General features: G+C 45.4%; 1 protein-coding gene and 3 non-coding genes across 4 annotated transcripts in view; 1 reads left to right on the forward strand and 3 right to left on the reverse strand.

Moving 5' to 3' along the window:
* Window positions 1–16401, reverse strand: part of LOC125939373 (uncharacterized) — a 561003-nt gene that overhangs the window by 490323 nt on the left and 54279 nt on the right. The gene's annotated exons all lie outside the window — the stretch shown is intronic.
* TRNAV-AAC (transfer RNA valine (anticodon AAC)) lies at window positions 479–551 on the reverse strand. The gene has a single exon. It is a non-coding gene; the product is annotated as a tRNA-Val (tRNA).
* Window positions 5865–5947, forward strand: TRNAL-UAA (transfer RNA leucine (anticodon UAA)). The gene has a single exon. It is a non-coding gene; the product is annotated as a tRNA-Leu (tRNA).
* Window positions 14769–14841, reverse strand: TRNAR-ACG (transfer RNA arginine (anticodon ACG)). Its single transcript has one exon. It is a non-coding gene; the product is annotated as a tRNA-Arg (tRNA).

A 16401-nucleotide genomic window follows, 5' to 3' on the forward strand; every position in this document is an offset into this window, starting at 1 on the left:
CCTTAAACAGCGGGCTAACAAGGCCGCCCTTGACCTGTCCGCTCCTTGCTGCCCCCTCTCCGCCTCCTGGAAGTCCTCTCCGCCGGGCGCCCTGCTGCGGTTGCAGGGGGCTTCTTGATCCCCCCCCCCCCCCCCCTGCGTGGGGGAGCCACCCCCCCCCCCCAGGCCTATCCCCTCCGGTTTCTGCTCCAGGCGGATGCAGACGCCCGCTCCGCTGGACAGCCTCCCTCTCCCCACCCTCCTCCCCCGCAGCCCCGCAGAATCTTCCCCCACCCCGGTGTTGAGGATTCAACAGTGTCTGGTTGAACAAGGAGAGGAAGCGAGGCTCAGCTCTGGGCTTGTTTCTAATATAATTCTTGTAATTAAAAGTTCTGGGCTGCAAAGAGAGCACAAAGATTTGAGACTGGGTGGAAATGTGAGTAAATTTAGGTAGACGATTTCTGGAACAGAACTTGGGGGAAAAAGAAAGCAAGCCCGCTGTTTCCGCCCGGTTTCGAACCGGGGACCTTTCGCGTGTTAGGCGAACGTGATAACCACTACACTACGGAAACCCGCTGGCTTGTGAGCTTTACTTTCTTGAATTAGTTAAATTTAACCTTAAACTTAGCCTTCCCTGGAGGCTGTACTCTGGGTGGAGGCAAATGTTTTCCCCTCCACACTTTCCAGTCCTTTGACCCCACAACGTCTGCACTGGATAATTCGGAGCCAGGCCGGTGTTACCCCAGGGCCCAGCTACTATGCAGACACCTGGCGGGGAAATCCTGGGCCGACTCCTGGCGGTGTCCTCATCTGCCATTGGCTCCTGCCTCTGACCTTGTAAGACGCTCTGACCTTCACCTCTCCACGACTGAACAGTGTCCTGTAGGAGCCGGAGCCGACTGGCGAGAGGACGCTCGTCCCGGCCAAGGTGGCGTCCACGTGGCCAGCACGCCCGCGCTGTGTCTGAACCGCTGGGCATCGCCGCGCAGCCATCGGTCCGGGACAGGCTGGCCTCGCTTCCGCCGACCACCTGGGAGAGACAGGTACCAGACGTCGTCTCTGTTGCCAAAGGGGCAAACGGCCCCACGGCCTCCTTGCTCTGTGGAGCCGAGGGGCCTGGAGAACTGAGATCCCATCAGACACGACATCCACCTGAGCGCTTTTCCTTCGCGCTGGAGGCCTGTCGGGATCCTGGCGGTGAGCTTTGTTAGACACCCGCTTTAAACACTCCCGAATGAGACACTTTACCCAGGTTTGAAAACAAAAGACAGGGCAGTGTTCGTGCAAAGATGTACAACAAGAAATACATCGCCTGGATGGGCTTGGGAGAGTGTAAACACGAGGCAGAAAAAATTTATCCGTGGACTAATCAGCAGTGAGCTAATATGTAGATCTATTTCTCCCACTATGGATTTATTATGGTTTCGTGCATATATTGGCAGCTTCCTCATGCATAATTATCTCAGCTTAGCTTTGTGAACCATATCCAGCGGTTTTTACCGAGCCTGAGGAATGTTAATAAAAAGTTCTCCTAAGTATGGTTATGGCTTTCATCAAAGAAAGACATATTTAATCAGTTTAGAACTGAAATATAAGTTCCCCAAGGAAAGGGATGTTTTGTCTCTTGTACCCACTGCTTTATTCCGAACTGTTCAACAACGCCTGGCTGGTAATAGGGGTTCAATTGATGTTCCTTGAGTGAGTGAATGGATGACGGATGAATTAATGAATGATTAAGCAGGACCAAGTAAAAATCAAGAATGGAATTTCGGGCCTCTAAGCCTAACTTCTCTCCCAGTGTATTCTAAAGAATGGGCCTTTCACACACATGCCAGATGAGATGCTTTTAAGGTTCCTCAGCACTTAGAATGCCCTCCTCACTTGGCTTGTGATTAGACCGTCCTTGGACCTGTTAGCTGTAACCAATTTTTTTTTTGTCAGCTTCCTGCTCTTTCTTGCATTTGTGCCTGTCCTCAGCAACGACCTCGTGTCCTAATGTAGTGGCTGTTACCTGTACTTTGCCTGAAGAAGCCTCAGTTTTGTTCCCCACATCCAAAATAAACCAACTGCTGATTCCTTGTCCTGCTTTTTTATTTCATAACAGAGAGTCCAAGCTATTATTTTACAGTCTTTCCCATCCGGGGGATGTCTGCTCCACTGGGCTGCAGGGGTCTGGGGTCTGGCAGACTTTTCCATTTCCTTATTTCTTTCTGGCTACCCTAAGGATAGCCACCGAAAAAGCATTTTCAACAAAGCCTGAGCACCTGCGACTGGCAAATACTCTCAGAATACAGAACCAGGGGCACTGATTTGGGGGACAATTGTAGAAGCTATGGAGATATAGATGCTGCCAGCTTTAGTTCACAAAGGATAGCTACACCAGCATAAGCTTCCATCAGCAGGACGCGAGGATTATTCTGTCCTCGTTCCTGTGGTAAAGAACACATGCGGTTTTCTGATTTTTCACACTTAACATATGTAGAGTCAGATCTCATTTTATTTTGCATTTACATACATTACTAGCAATATTAACTGTTTAATATCTTTGTTAATCTTTTCAGATTCTTCTTTAGCTTGGCTTTGATGAGCACCCTGTTCCTTTTTTTTTTTACCCATCATATGTTGAATTTTCTGTCTGATTTTGCTGATTTCCACGACTTCTTACTACATAATATAGAGCAGTTTTATTTTTAAAAATTTAAAAGTTTATTTATTGATTCTGAGAGAGAGAGAGTAAAAGCAGGAGAGGGGCAGAGAGAAGGAGAGACAGAATCCCAAGCAGGCTCCGCGCCATCAGCACAGAGCCCAATGCAGGGCTTGAACTCAGGAACACTGAGATCATGACCTGAGCAGAGATCAAGAGTCGGACACTTAACCAACTGTGCCACCCAGGTGCCCCTAAGCTGTCATTTTTAAATGTCTCAGTTATCTTTTACTTTAGTCATACCTGTCCATTTACTGTCCCATTGTGGCCTTCGCTTGAACATTTGATTTGGATGAAGTAAACCATACCAACCGTTGACGCCTTTGCGTTTTTTTTTTTTTTCCTTAAGTCCTCCCTGACCTCCAGGTCATAAAGACACTTTTCTACATACATTTCTATTAATTTTTACCTCTCACATTTAGGTATTTACACTCTCTAGCTAAGTGTGTTTTATAAACTCTACAGACAATTCTACTCTGTGTTAAGAATCACAATAATCGCGGCAACAAAAGCAAAAATAAACAAGTGGGACTACATCAGATCAAAATCTTCTGCACAGCAAAGGAAACCATCAACCAGTCAACAAAAAGGCAACCTATGGAATGGGAGAAAATGTTTGCAAACCACGTATCTGATATGGGGTTAGTATCAAAAAAATTATAAAGGACTCATACAACTAATAGCAAAAAATAAAACAAACACACACACACACGCACACACACACCAAACAATCCCATTTTAAAATGGGCAGAGGATCTGAAGGGCCATTTTTGCAGAGAACACACCCAGACGGCCAACAGACACGTGAGAACGTGCTCACTCATCATCAGGGAAATACAAATGAAAAACACAATGAGATATCACCTCACACCTGTTAGGATGGTTATTATTAAAAAGATAAGAAATATCAGGTGTTGGTGAGAATGTGGAGGAAAGAAAACTCATCATGCACCATTGGTGGGAATGTAAATTGGCGCAGCCCGTGTGGAAAACAGCACGGAGGGTCCTCAGAACTGCCGTGAGATCCAGCAATTCCCCTTCTGGGTATTCATCAGAAGAAAACAAAAACACTAACTTGAAAAGATAGATGCATCCCACGTTCACTGCGGTATTGTTTACAATAGGCAGGATGGGGACACAGCCTAAGTGTCCCTCGGTGTGTGAACGGATGAAGACAGCATGGTAAATATACACGAGGAATATCGTTCAGCTGAAAGGAAGAACGAAATCTTGCCCTTTGAGACAACACAAATGGATCTGGAGGGCATTATGCTAAGTGAGATAAGTCAGAGAAAGACAAATACTGCATGACCTCACTTATGTGCGAAATCTTAAAACGAACAGGCAAAAACAAAAACAAAAACTTGAGTTCATAGATACAGAGAACAGATTGGCAGTTGCTAGGAGGTGGAGGGTGGGGGGGGTGGGCAAAATGGGTGAAGGGGGCAAAAAGTACACATTTCCAGTTATAAAAGAAATAAGTCATGGGGATATAAGATACACCACGGTGACTCCAGTTAACGATACTGTATTGCATGTTTGCAAGTTGCTAAGAAAGTAGATTTCAAAAGTTGTCATCACGAGAAAGAGAATCGTAACTGTATGGTGATGGACGTTACCTAGACTTATTGTGGTTATTGTTTTGCAATGTACAATATTTAATCATTAAATTTTACACCTGAAAATAAGGTTATATGTCAATTATGCATCAATTTAAAAAATTGGCAACAAAAAGAATCACAATAATAGAAAAATATAAAAGCCCTCGTGTGTGCCAATGTGTGGGAACCCCTTTCTCCGACATGCCCTTTGTTGCACCCACCACTCACTCTTCCCAGTTCAGCTCTGACCCAGGCACGGACTTGGCATTGACCCAGCCTGGATCTCCCTCCACAGGCAAAGGCAAGAAGCTTCTAGGCCATCTCTTGGCTCGCTAGCACAGAGTATCTAAAAGGCCAGAGACAGAGCTCTGAGCTGATGGGCCAATGAAATGAGTGACACATTCCTTTCTCGTGGCTTTACCAGCCAATACGGGACATGGTTTTGAACTTGGTGAGCTCTGTGCATTGCCAGCAAAAGCTGGACTCTTTCTGCCTCAGTGGTTTCAAGCCGGAGGAGGGCGGTGCTTAGACCTTTCATGCTTGTGTGGTGCAGCTGACAATCTTCTCATATTGCAGTTTTTTCTCCAGGTAACCAAAAGAGCACAGGAGTATTTATTATGGTGGCTCTCAATAGGTGTTTTATGATGTTTGCACACTAATTCTATTCCAAACCCTACATCAGGATTGATTTCATCTCTGATTCCGGAAGCCTTCACAAACTTTCAAGACAAGCCCCCAAGTCCCCATCTGGAACCTGCTTTAATGAGTTCTTAATCAGCCCACTACCTGAAGTGTCTTACTGACTTAGTATTACGTGCACCTGGCTCAGTGCCTAGCGCACAGTAGGTACTCAGGAAAGAGACTTCATCAGCGGAGAGTTGGAACTCTCGGTTAAAACACTTCCTTTATTAGAACCAATGTCACGTATTAAACTCCAAACTCCATGTGTATGCGGTAGGGTTTTCTAAACTTACCCCAAGGGTAGGTTGTCTCAATATTAACTATTCTCTGGTTCCAGACCTGAAACCCTCACCTGGACAGTTAGATCCAATGGGCTCGGAATGGGGCTGAGATTCAGCAGGCAAAACAGTGTTCTCTGATGAGTAATGAAAAGTACAGATACCACCTTTGTAGAGTTAGAGACATAGTTCACGCAGCTGCATTCTCCTCATTCCTGTTCTCTTTGGTTTTCTTTCCAAATCCACTAAAAGAAGGGTCTTCTCTTGAGCATAAGTGGTGACAGAGCGAGTTGAATCTGATGAGTATTCCTGTAGCATCCTGTGTTTTTTATGTCATAATATTTCTCATTTTGATGCAGGTCCGTGAGATCAGGCATATTTCAGTCTTTCCCTAACATCCGCCGTAATGTATGGTACAAATTAGTGATTACGTAATAGTTGTTGAAAATAAACATTTTCATTAGTTTTCTTTTACCCCCAAGAAGCATTATAAGGAATTGTTTCCTCTCGGCATGTTAAAGCCTGGTCACAGATTTCCCAGGTATATTCATAACTTACCAGGAATTAGCAATTCTAATTAATTCTAATTCAGTAATTTTGACATCAGAGCTTGCATGTGCCACCGGGATGGCCGAGTGGTTAAGGCGTTGGACTTAAGATCCAATGGGCGTGTGCCCGCGTGGGTTCAAACCCCACTCCCGGTATGCATACTTTATGCGAGATAAAAATTCCCTCCTGGGGAGTCGGTCCAGTATTGCAGCTGGGTCTGAGTTTCTATTATCCAACTTGACACACTCTAATCAGTGGATTCAGATAACCTACATGTGACGTCATCGCTGACATGTTGGTGTTAAAGTCCACTGTCTCGTTACCCTGTTTTCTAGGTGTTCCTTTCCTTTATCTTTCTTCCTGTCTTTGACACTTCGGAGCACTCTACGTGATTCAATTTTATCTTCATTATGGCCTTACTGTTTGCCTTTGAAAACAACCTTGACTGGTTTCCCTGGGGTTTCCTGCACCCAGCTGCAATGAACCCAGGTCCACTTTTCAAATGGCATCATGCTGCTTCTCGAGAGGCTCCGAGTTTGCAACAGCGGGCTCCTGGCTCCTCTCTCCTCTGTTGTGTGTTCTCCGTCCCACGCCTTGGCTCTCCCGTACATTCCACAGCTCATCAGCACGATTGCTTTATGCAGCCGGTCGTATTTAGAGTGATTCAAATTGGGAAAAAAATATTCCTTTTATGTACCTTCTTCACGGGGTAGCCACCTCCTTGGATATTTACTCTTTCTTGTGTCTCTGGGCTCGTATTCCTTCTCCCTGAATTCCTCCTTCTCACGACGTCTCCTGTTGCGCAGGTCTGCTGGTCATCCGCCCTTCAGATTTTGTGTGTCTGGGCAGAACTTAATGTCTTCTTCATGGTTGAAAAATATTTTTTGCGTGATAGAGAATTCATGGTCAAGAGTTTTTGTTCTTTTGGGGTTTTGTTTGTTTTGTCTCTCATCACTTTCAAGTGTCATTCCCTTGTCCTCTGGCATACTTAATTTCTGGTGAGAAGTCTGCTGTAATTTTTATCTTTTTCAGCTATATATAATATGTATTTTGTTCTTTGACCGCCTTCAGCTCTCTCTTTTATTTGTTTTCAGCAGTATGACTATGAGGTAAATAGAGTCCCTCCCACCCCAACCAATATAAAATGCTTAGGGTTCTCTGATCTTGGAGCCGGGGTTGGATGAATTTCATTATCTTGGGAAAGTACTCAGTCTTTATCTCTTCAAATATTTTTTTCTATTTGTTCTCTCTTTCTTTGCCTTCTGGGATTTCAACAATAAATATATGAGACTATTTGGCATTAATCAATAACTCTTTAATGATCTTTTTTTCCCAGTCTTTTTTTCTTGGTGTTTCAGGCTGGGTAGACTCTACTGACCTTCCTTCAACTGCCCCTCAGACCAGAGTCTCCTGGGGAGACATTAAAGGCATTCTTTATCTCTGTTACTGTGTGTAGGTTTTTTAAAAAAATATTTAGCATATGTATTTGACTTTTAGTTTCCAACAATCTACTGAAATTTCTCATCTGCTAACGTACGTGGTCCATTTTTCCACTGGAGCCTTTAACATAATAACCATGGGTACCTGAAATTCCCTTTCTGACAGTTTCATCATGTGAGACACATCTGAATCTCATTTTGCTGCTTTTTCTCTTGGCAGTGAATGGTTTCTTCTCGCTTTTATGAGCATCTCATAATTTTTCACTAGCTGCTGGACACAGTGTTAGGGCTGTAGCCAGTGAGGTTAGTAGTATCTAAGCTGGAGACTGATATGTCCCTTCTACTAGGCTATTAATGTGTCAGGTTGAAATTGAAGCAGGAGTTGAGATATGTTTGTATTTTATCATTGCTATATTTTCCATCAGAGCACAACCGGCTTCAAATTCTTTTGGCTCTTCTTTGGGTTTGGGGTGAGGCTTAATTTCTTGCTTTTTCAATGTTTTTGCTCTACCCTCAGCTGTATGCCTTCTCTGTACAAGTTTCAGAGAGGGCTTCTCTCCTTGGGTTTCTTGCCTTCCCCCAGCGCTACACTTCTGTTTCTTGATAACTAGCGCTCGCTGGTCTAGGGGGTCGTGTGGGAGGCTTGAGCCCCAGTCTTCTTGTGCTCTGTGATCCTGGGGCTCTGGGGTGTGACTTTCTCAGTCAGCCTGCTCGCCCCCCACCCCCCACCCCCCGCAGCTGACATTCTCTAATATTCTGGGCCCAGTATGGTTTTCTGATGCTCCCCCGGGGCAGAGATTTTTATTCTTTGATGCTTTCTTTAGTTTCTAACCGTGTTTGCTGTTTCTCTGTCAGTGTTTAGGAGTTTTGCGGTTGCCAAAATAAAAGCCCGGACTACTGACGGAGGCTTTCTCTGCGCTCTTGCCCTGCCCCCGAGAGTGCTCGGTGAAGTGTGGGTAACAACCCCCCCCCTGCCCGCCCATCCAATACACTGGTCCCAGGGGTCCCAGCCCCCTGCTGGCCCACTTGGGTTTCAGCAATTCACTACGAAATGATGAATTTTAGCTGGACTTTTCTGACCCTCTTGCCTGGAGGCCCCATCTTCATCCCACTGCTTTTGGGTGAGACAGTGCTCATGTCCTATCTCTGCTGGAGGCAACTGTTTTCCCTAGATTGCGTACTATCTGGTCGCTCTGAGACCTCAGCTCTTCATGGATTCACAGAAACTTATAATTTTTTTAAATGATCTAGATTTTTGGTTGTTAGATTAGGAGCAACAGTCTTTCCAGCTCTATTCATGTTAAGTGAGGGCTGGAGTCCTCTAGGATTTTAATCTGAACATAAATGACGCCATACTATTCATTGCCTATGATATTATTGTACTGATCTTTTGCGAATCCAGCATGATAAGAAATCACAGTAAGTCAGAGATAGATCTACTTATAATGATGGCGTGGTAAAAATGAGCATTTGATGTCTCTCTATCCAAAAATCCACTAAAAAAAGAAAGAAAGGGGGGTGTTTTTTTACAGCAGAAACACACAAGGACAATCATAGGAAAGTAAAGGGTGGCACCCAAGTTTTGAAAACCAAATGGCAGAAGGACTGGCGAGATACTTGAGGAAAGGTTTGTTTTAAGCCAGAATTGGGAAAAGCTGAATAAAAATACAACTTCTCTTGTGAAAACTGACCTCCTAAACTTAAAAAATTGGCAGCTGCAGGGATTTATATGTAGACAGTGAAAGTAAGAGTGAGAATAGAATTTGGCTGAATGTCACTTGCAAGGAATTTAGAACTGCAGACCCTCTCCCTCAATTTCAAGATGGGGGGGGTACTACCCCTCCAGACTGTGGCGGGACATCTGGAGGAGAATTTCATTGAGAAAAACAGAGGCTCACCTGCCTGGAAGACACCAACAAATTGGAAAGGTGTATTCCATGGTACAAACCAATGGGATTCTATCTTATCTTGGCTCCGATTCATAGTCAGGACTATCCTATCCTGCAGCACACTAGAAGGTTTGTTTCTGAAAATCTGCCCAGCCCGCTTACGGACGCTGACGGGGAAGTTTCCCAACCAACTGGCCCAGCCATATCAACCGAAAATGAATTTCCCCTTTAAGAGCTCCACCAAATGCTCTGAACTTCTGGTCAGGCAGGAATTGGAGGGAATGGGCCTAGATACTGCCTACTAAGTAAGGGTGAAGGTCTCAAGTTACACCTGGCCTTCTCCAACACCACCTTCCTTGCTGGTCAAAGGTGGGGTCTGAGCTGTCCACTGGGTCCTTTCAGATGGTGAACGGGAGGGTGGGGGTATTGGGACAGTGTTTCCTGCGGTGTGTTGCTGGAGTAGAGTTTTCCTGTCTGAAAGTTGTCTGTCTTGCTCAGCTGCTCTCTTCCTGATCATTTGGCTAGAGAGAGATGGCTTTCTTGTAATTTCCTGGGTGATAGGAGTGTCTTTGGTCCTACTGAGGTGCCTCTGGCTGGGCTCCTGGTGGCTCCCGGATGAGGGTCACCAGAAAGACCAAGCCATGATTAGAAGCTGGGAATGCTCAGCCCTGCCCCCAATTCTCTTAAGAAGGGAAAAGGACTGAAAATGGGGTGTGTGATCAATCACATCCACATGATGAAGCCTCCATAAAAATCACCGAAGTGTAAGATTCAGAGAGCTCTAGGTTGGTGAACTCAACTCACTCAACTCACTTGAGTTTGTACCTCAATGTACTGGGAGGGTGACCTCCCCCCGGCTCCCCAGGGACAGGCACTCCCGTGCTTGAGATCCTCTCAGACCACACCCCACATGTCTCTCCAGGTGCCTGCCCAACCGTTTCCTTTATCAGACCCTTTAATAACCTGCTAGATGTGTGTAAGTGTTTCCCTGAGCTCTGTGAACTGTGCTAGCAAATAATGGGAAGGCGCTCATGGGACCCTCCAATTTGTTGCCAAGTTGGACAGAGTTGTGGGTAACCTGGGGCCTACAACTCGCCTTTGACATCTAAAGTGAGCACAGTCTTGTGAGACTGAACCCTTAACCTGTGGGATCCGACACCAGCTTCAGATAGAGAGTGTCAGAATTGAGTTACACCCAAGACATCCAGCTGGTGTTGAATTGCTTGGTGGGAGGAAAAACCCCACACATTTGGTGACCACAAATGTAAAGTGTTCTGTGTAAGTTGTAAAGGAGACACGCAGGAGAAAAACAGTTTTTTTCCCCCTAACACACTTCTCAGCCCAAATTCCTCCTTTTATTTTTTCCTTTTTTTAATTTAAATTTTATTTAGTTAACATGCAGTGCCATATTGGTTTTCGGAATAGAAGTCAGTGATTCATCACTTACATACGATGCCCAGTGCTCATCACAACAGGTGCCCTCCTGATACCCATCACCCATCCAGCCCATCCCCCACCCCCCAACTACCTCCATCAACCCTCAGTTAGTTCTGTATCTTTAAGAGTCTCTTTATGGTTTGTTTCCCTCTCTTCTCTCCCCCCCCCCCGCCCACCACTTCCCATCTATTCATCTGTTTTGTTTCTTAAATTCCACATATGAGTGAAATCATACGGTATTTGTCTTTCTCTGATTGACTCATTTTGCTTAGCATAATACACTCTAGCTCCATACATGTCATCGCAAATGGCAAGATTTCATTCTTTTTGACGCTGAGTAATATTCCATTCATCAGCCAACGGACATTTGGGCTCTTTCCATACTTTGGCTATTGTTGATAGTGCTGCTATAAACATGGGGGTGCATGTGCCCCTTCGAATCTGTATTTTTGTATTCTTTGGGTAAATACCTATTAATGCAATTGCTGAATTGTAGGGCAATTGTATTTTTAGTTTCTTGAGGAACCTCCATACTGTTTTCCAGAGTGGCTGCACCAGTTTGCATTCCCACCAACAGTGCGAGAGGGTTCCCGTTTCTCCGCATCCTCGCCAACATCTGTTGTTTCCTGTATTGTTGTTTTAGCCATTCTGACAGGTGTGAAGTGGTATCTCATCGTGGTTTGCTTTGTATTTCCCTGATGGTGAGTGATATTGAGCATCTTTTCATACGTCTATTAGCCGTCGGATGTCCTCTTTGAAAAAGTGTCTATTCATGTCTTCTGCCCATTTCTTCACTGGATTATTTGGCTTTGGGTGCTGAGTTTGATAAGTTCTTTATAGATTTTGGATATTAACCCTTTACCCAGTATGTTGTTTGGAAATATCTTCTCCCATTCCATAGGCTGCCTTTTAGTTTTGCTGATTGTTTCTTTCTCTGTGCATAAACTTTTTATCTTGATGAAGTACCAATAGTTCATGTTTGGCAAATTCGTCTTTTTAGACAGCTTTTTGAAAAGGGATCTGGGGCTTAAAATATTTTTCCTTGTAGAGGCACTGAAATTTTGACAGTAGAGGGTGCTGGAGAGGCACTGCAGGAGGAAGAGTTTTGCTTCGGTTCCCGAAGTTCCTACAGCCCTCAGCCTGTTCCAGCTCTATTGTACTGACTTCCAAAAAAGTGAAGGAAGGAAATTGGATATTCACTGATCCATTTACAAATAATTATTGGACATCACATATGGTGACTACTCCAGGATACAAAAAGAATTAATTGTAGTTGTGGGGATCATACAAAATCAAAAAGGGTTTCCAGTAACTGCTGGAGCTCTGATTACAAGCTCTCAAATGTAAAGTCATAGATCAAGGACAAAATATCCAATTATTGCAAACCAAATCACTGATAATCTCATTGCATCGGGGAGAAGCATTGTCATCAGATGAGAATTCTGAATTTTTTGCTGTCCAGGTAACAGTTTATGGTGGTTCAGTCATGTGCTATGAAGAGTGATTTTTCATGGAACTTTTTACACATGCCACCCAGTCTTCCTGGCTCTTCCTTGAAAACTTCTGTTACTGCCACCTTCAGAAGTTGCATCTACGCAGTAGACGTCAGGCTTTGTCTTCCTTATTATACAGCAGTTGATTAACTCAGGTTTCATCAAGTATAAATCCTACAAATGGTCTTCAACAAAACTAGGACTAACATTTTCCAGATGACGAAGCCTGTAGACAGAACCTCACCAAATTGCCATCCACAATCTGTGTACTAAGCAGGCTCTTTAACCAGCCCTCTTGCAAAGAAAAAGAAAAGCAGGTAAAGAAATACAGTAACGAAAAGGTTTCGCTTTCACGCACTAGAAATTGCTTTTGTAGAAGAGCACATTCATTTTTTGAAGTAAAAACCAATTTCTTTGGAATGTGACACCCCCCACAACCCTGGCAAAGTGATGGCACTTTACTGATATTACCACATCCATAACCACAAGAAGGTGTGGGAGTTAACAAATGCCATGTAATAAGTAATTTTAATTTTCCAAGTAGCCGTATTTAAAAAGTATAAATAAACAAGTGTGATTGATTGTAACGTTTTTATCCCAAACATTATTCCATTAATAAGGAATTGCACATTCTTTCTTTTTTGAATTAAGTTTCAGAAACATGTGCTAATGGCTATTGTTTTGGACAGTGCAGCTCTAGAACATTCTGAGGGAAAACAAAAAACTTTTCTCTTCTCAGCAAAATAATCTCAGCTGATGCTTTTATGGGGAAGAGGAGTTCCAACCTGCAGATTAGAGAAAAGAAAAGAAAAAGCCTGTTTCCTTCTTTACGCCCAATAGTGTGATTATTCTACGAAAGGCCTTTTTGTTTGTTTGAGGGGGAGGTGGAAATAGACTTCTTTCTAAAACAAGCCACCACCACCAACATGAAATAAAGTATTTGGTGATAGGTACACGTTTAGAACAAAATCTTGAGGAAAACGAAAACTGAGGATGGAAACGATCGGTTCCCTTAACAGTAATTAGCTTGGTTAAAGCACAGCGGAATAAAGCCGAAGTGGGGATTTTCATCTCCGTGGAGGAGCTCTATTTTTCTTTTTTCCATCCTCTGGTGGATGGATGTCCCCCGTCGGTGTTGGCTGCACAGAGCGGGTAGAGGAGGTGCCACTGCAGGGGTGGTCTGCGGGACGGTCGCGCGCGCACCTCTCACTGACGGGTCCCGGGCTGCACCCCAGGAACCGGCGTGGAATCCGGGGAGCGAGACACAGAAAGCCGGGTTTTCCCCCTTCCGTGGCTTTCCGGCGCGCTAAACTTTGAGGAGCACCGACTCTAGAAGCTCCCAACCCCTTAGACCATCCGTCCCTCCTTCCCGCCTTGTAATGCGCTTCCAGCCCGACGGCCCGTGTACCTGTCGAAGGAGGTCTGGACGCGTGGCAGGGTCATTCTCCGCGCCAGCACCCGTGACGGCGCACGCCGTGCCACCGCGTTTTTGTGACATAAATCCGTGCATATCCGCAAGCCGAGGTGCCCGTTGCTTGTTTGCGCCTTCCCCGCCCGGGCTTCGGCCTCTCCCCTGCCCCGGCTGCGGGGTCCAGCGCGGGAGCGCGTGTTCAGGGAGGCGCACCTGTTCGGGGAGACCCCGCCCAGGGCCGCCGCCCCCTCGTCTCCCGACTCCCTCCCTTCTCTCTCGTCCGGCCCCCTTCCGTCCCGGACCCTTTGCGACTGCAAAGTTCCTGAGTCTCAGCCTGCCGTGGTCAGGCGGCTGCGCCGTGGGTGACCTCGCGGGGCGCGGCGGGGACAAGGAGGCTCAGTCGCTTTCGTGCGTGTTCGGGGCGGGGGGACCTTTGCGGAGAACGCAGAACTGAGGGTCCACGGGAGGCTCTGGTTTCATTCGTCCGCGGTCGCGTCTTTCTCGGTTCCACATGTCTCCGGTTGACGTCCCTTCTCTTTCCTCCGGGCCGGGGACGAGGGACAGAAAGTGTGCAGGAGAGAGAGCCCGAAGAGGAAGAGCCCTTGCCCAAATGGGGGACAACCTAGTGAAGAAAATACTGGCCAATTTTTATTTTTTGACACTTCTTTGGTTTTTAAAAATTAAGGTATAATTCACATACCATAAAATTCACATGAAAGTGCACAGTTCAGTGGTTTTTAGTATATGCAGACTTGTGCAACCATCGCCATTATCTAATTGCAAAACATACTCATCACTCCCAAACATATTCTGTCCCTTTCCACCCGGTTCCCCAGCTCCTGGCAGCTACTAGCTCTTTGAATGTGCCTGTTCTTGACATTAAACAGAAATGGAATCATACAGTAGGGCCTTTTGTGTCTGGCTTTTTTCCCCCCCCCCCACTTAGCATGATGCCTTCAAGGTTCATCCAGGGTGTAGCATGTACCAGAACCTCATTCCTTTTTATGGTCGAATGATATTCCTTATTTGATCTTCGAGCTGTCTTTCCAAAGATCCTTCAGTCAGCTCTCTCAGTATCAGCAAAAGGAAGCAGGTGAAGAGGAAAGTTGAGAGGAGAGACAATTCCAGCATCCATTCAGACTTGTTGGAGAGCCCCGGCTGGGTGGCGTGGCAGCACTACGTGAGCTCAAGAGCCAGACCAGAGCAAGTGCCTTCCAAAAGACTAAAAATCTGTTTCTCTTACCCACTTGAAGAACTTACAGAAAGACATTCTTACCAAAAGAAGGGAGGAAAAAAGAGAGGAGGTACGAGCCAGCCAGGAGTCGAACCTAGAATCTTCTGATCCGTAGTCAGACGCGTTATCCATTGCGCCACTGGCCCCCTCGGCTGCTGTGTGTCAATTATTCATTATTCATCGGAATCGTCGAGCACGCAGTTGCTTCGTGATGCAGGCAGAAGTGAGTTGAAGAAAGACCTGTGGACTCCGGCAAAGCTGACTGATGGGGTCTTTGTGGTTAGCTTGTATCCCCTGAAAATAGTTGCGTGTATGAAAGGGTTTTCTGCCTCGAAGCATCACGTATGTGACAGGATGACTGGTGTTTGCATTTTTCCATCTACGTGCTTGCCTGTTTCTACTTGTGAATGTTCCGTCAGTTTACGCAGCTGGTTCATGGCTCCGTCAGCCATCTCGTTTTCTTTACGTGCTTAACACTGATGCTCTATGTGTGGCTCAGTCATAGCGAGCCAGATGATGTAAAATTTTGATACCGTGAAAAACAAAGTGGAATAAAATACCTTATTTGAGTGATGAATCATATGTTTCCACCTCACCCTCTGAAGACCTGTAACTCAAGACGGAGAGATACTTGCTGACTCTATGCTGAGAACAGACATTCAGAAACACCCACCCTCCCCAATTAGGCCAAAGGCCGGCAAGAATTCAACAAAGGTAAATGTTTTCAGAACCAGATTCACATAGAAGCTTCGAAGTTTGGGTTTACAGCTATAAAGTGAAAGAATACCAGTCACCATTAAGTAAAACAGCTGGGTATATTAAAGGGCTCGATACAGGCGAAATAGACACGTGGAAATACCAAAGTATTTCTAAGTGAGGGTGGTGCTCTCCCCTGAGAGCCAGAAGCATGGGCGCCGGGGTCTCAGGGTGCCTTTATGCAGACACCTGGCCCACTGGGTTCATTGCCTTGGCCCAGTTGTCACTTTCTCTTTGCTTCGATTTCCTCGTTTCTATATGATGTTTTAGAGGGCAGATGACACACACTCATGGATATTTCTTTTTTTAAATTTTTTATTATTTTTAAATTTTTTAAAAAATTCACATCCAAATTAGTTAGCATCTAGTGCAACAATGATTTCAGGAGTAGGTTCCTTAGTGGCCCTTCCCCATTTAGCCCATCCCCCCTCCCACAACCCCTCCCGGAACCCCCAGTTTGTTCTCCATATTTATGAGTCTCTTCTGTTTAGTCCCCTCCCTGTTTTTCTATCATTTTTGTTTCCCTTCCCTTATGTTCATCTGTTCTGTCTCTTAAAGTCCTCATAGGAGGACTCATAGGAGTGAAGTCATATGATTTTTGTCTTTCTCTGACTAATTTCACTTAGCGTAATACCCTCCAGTTCCATCCACGTAGTTGCAAATCTCATGGATATTTCTGATCCTAGAGTTTTGTGTTTCCCACCAGCCTGCGTTAGGTCCGGCCCCTTCCCTCCACTTCCCTCCCCTTCCCTCCACTTCCCTCCCCTCCCCTCCCCTCCCCTTCCGTTTTTTCAAATACCAGAGAACTCTTTAAGGACGTTTACCTACATCTCTACTGTCAGCACAAAGACTTTTATTCAAGAGTTTTAAAAACAAAATCTCCTGTTTGTCTTTGCCCCTGGGGTCTGCCTTCGGATTTTCCAATCTCACTACAAAGCAAGCGGCCCTTC

The sequence above is a fragment of the Panthera uncia genome, assembly GCF_023721935.1.
Source record: "Panthera uncia isolate 11264 chromosome B2 unlocalized genomic scaffold, Puncia_PCG_1.0 HiC_scaffold_25, whole genome shotgun sequence".
NCBI classification, from domain to species: domain Eukaryota; kingdom Metazoa; phylum Chordata; class Mammalia; order Carnivora; family Felidae; genus Panthera; species Panthera uncia.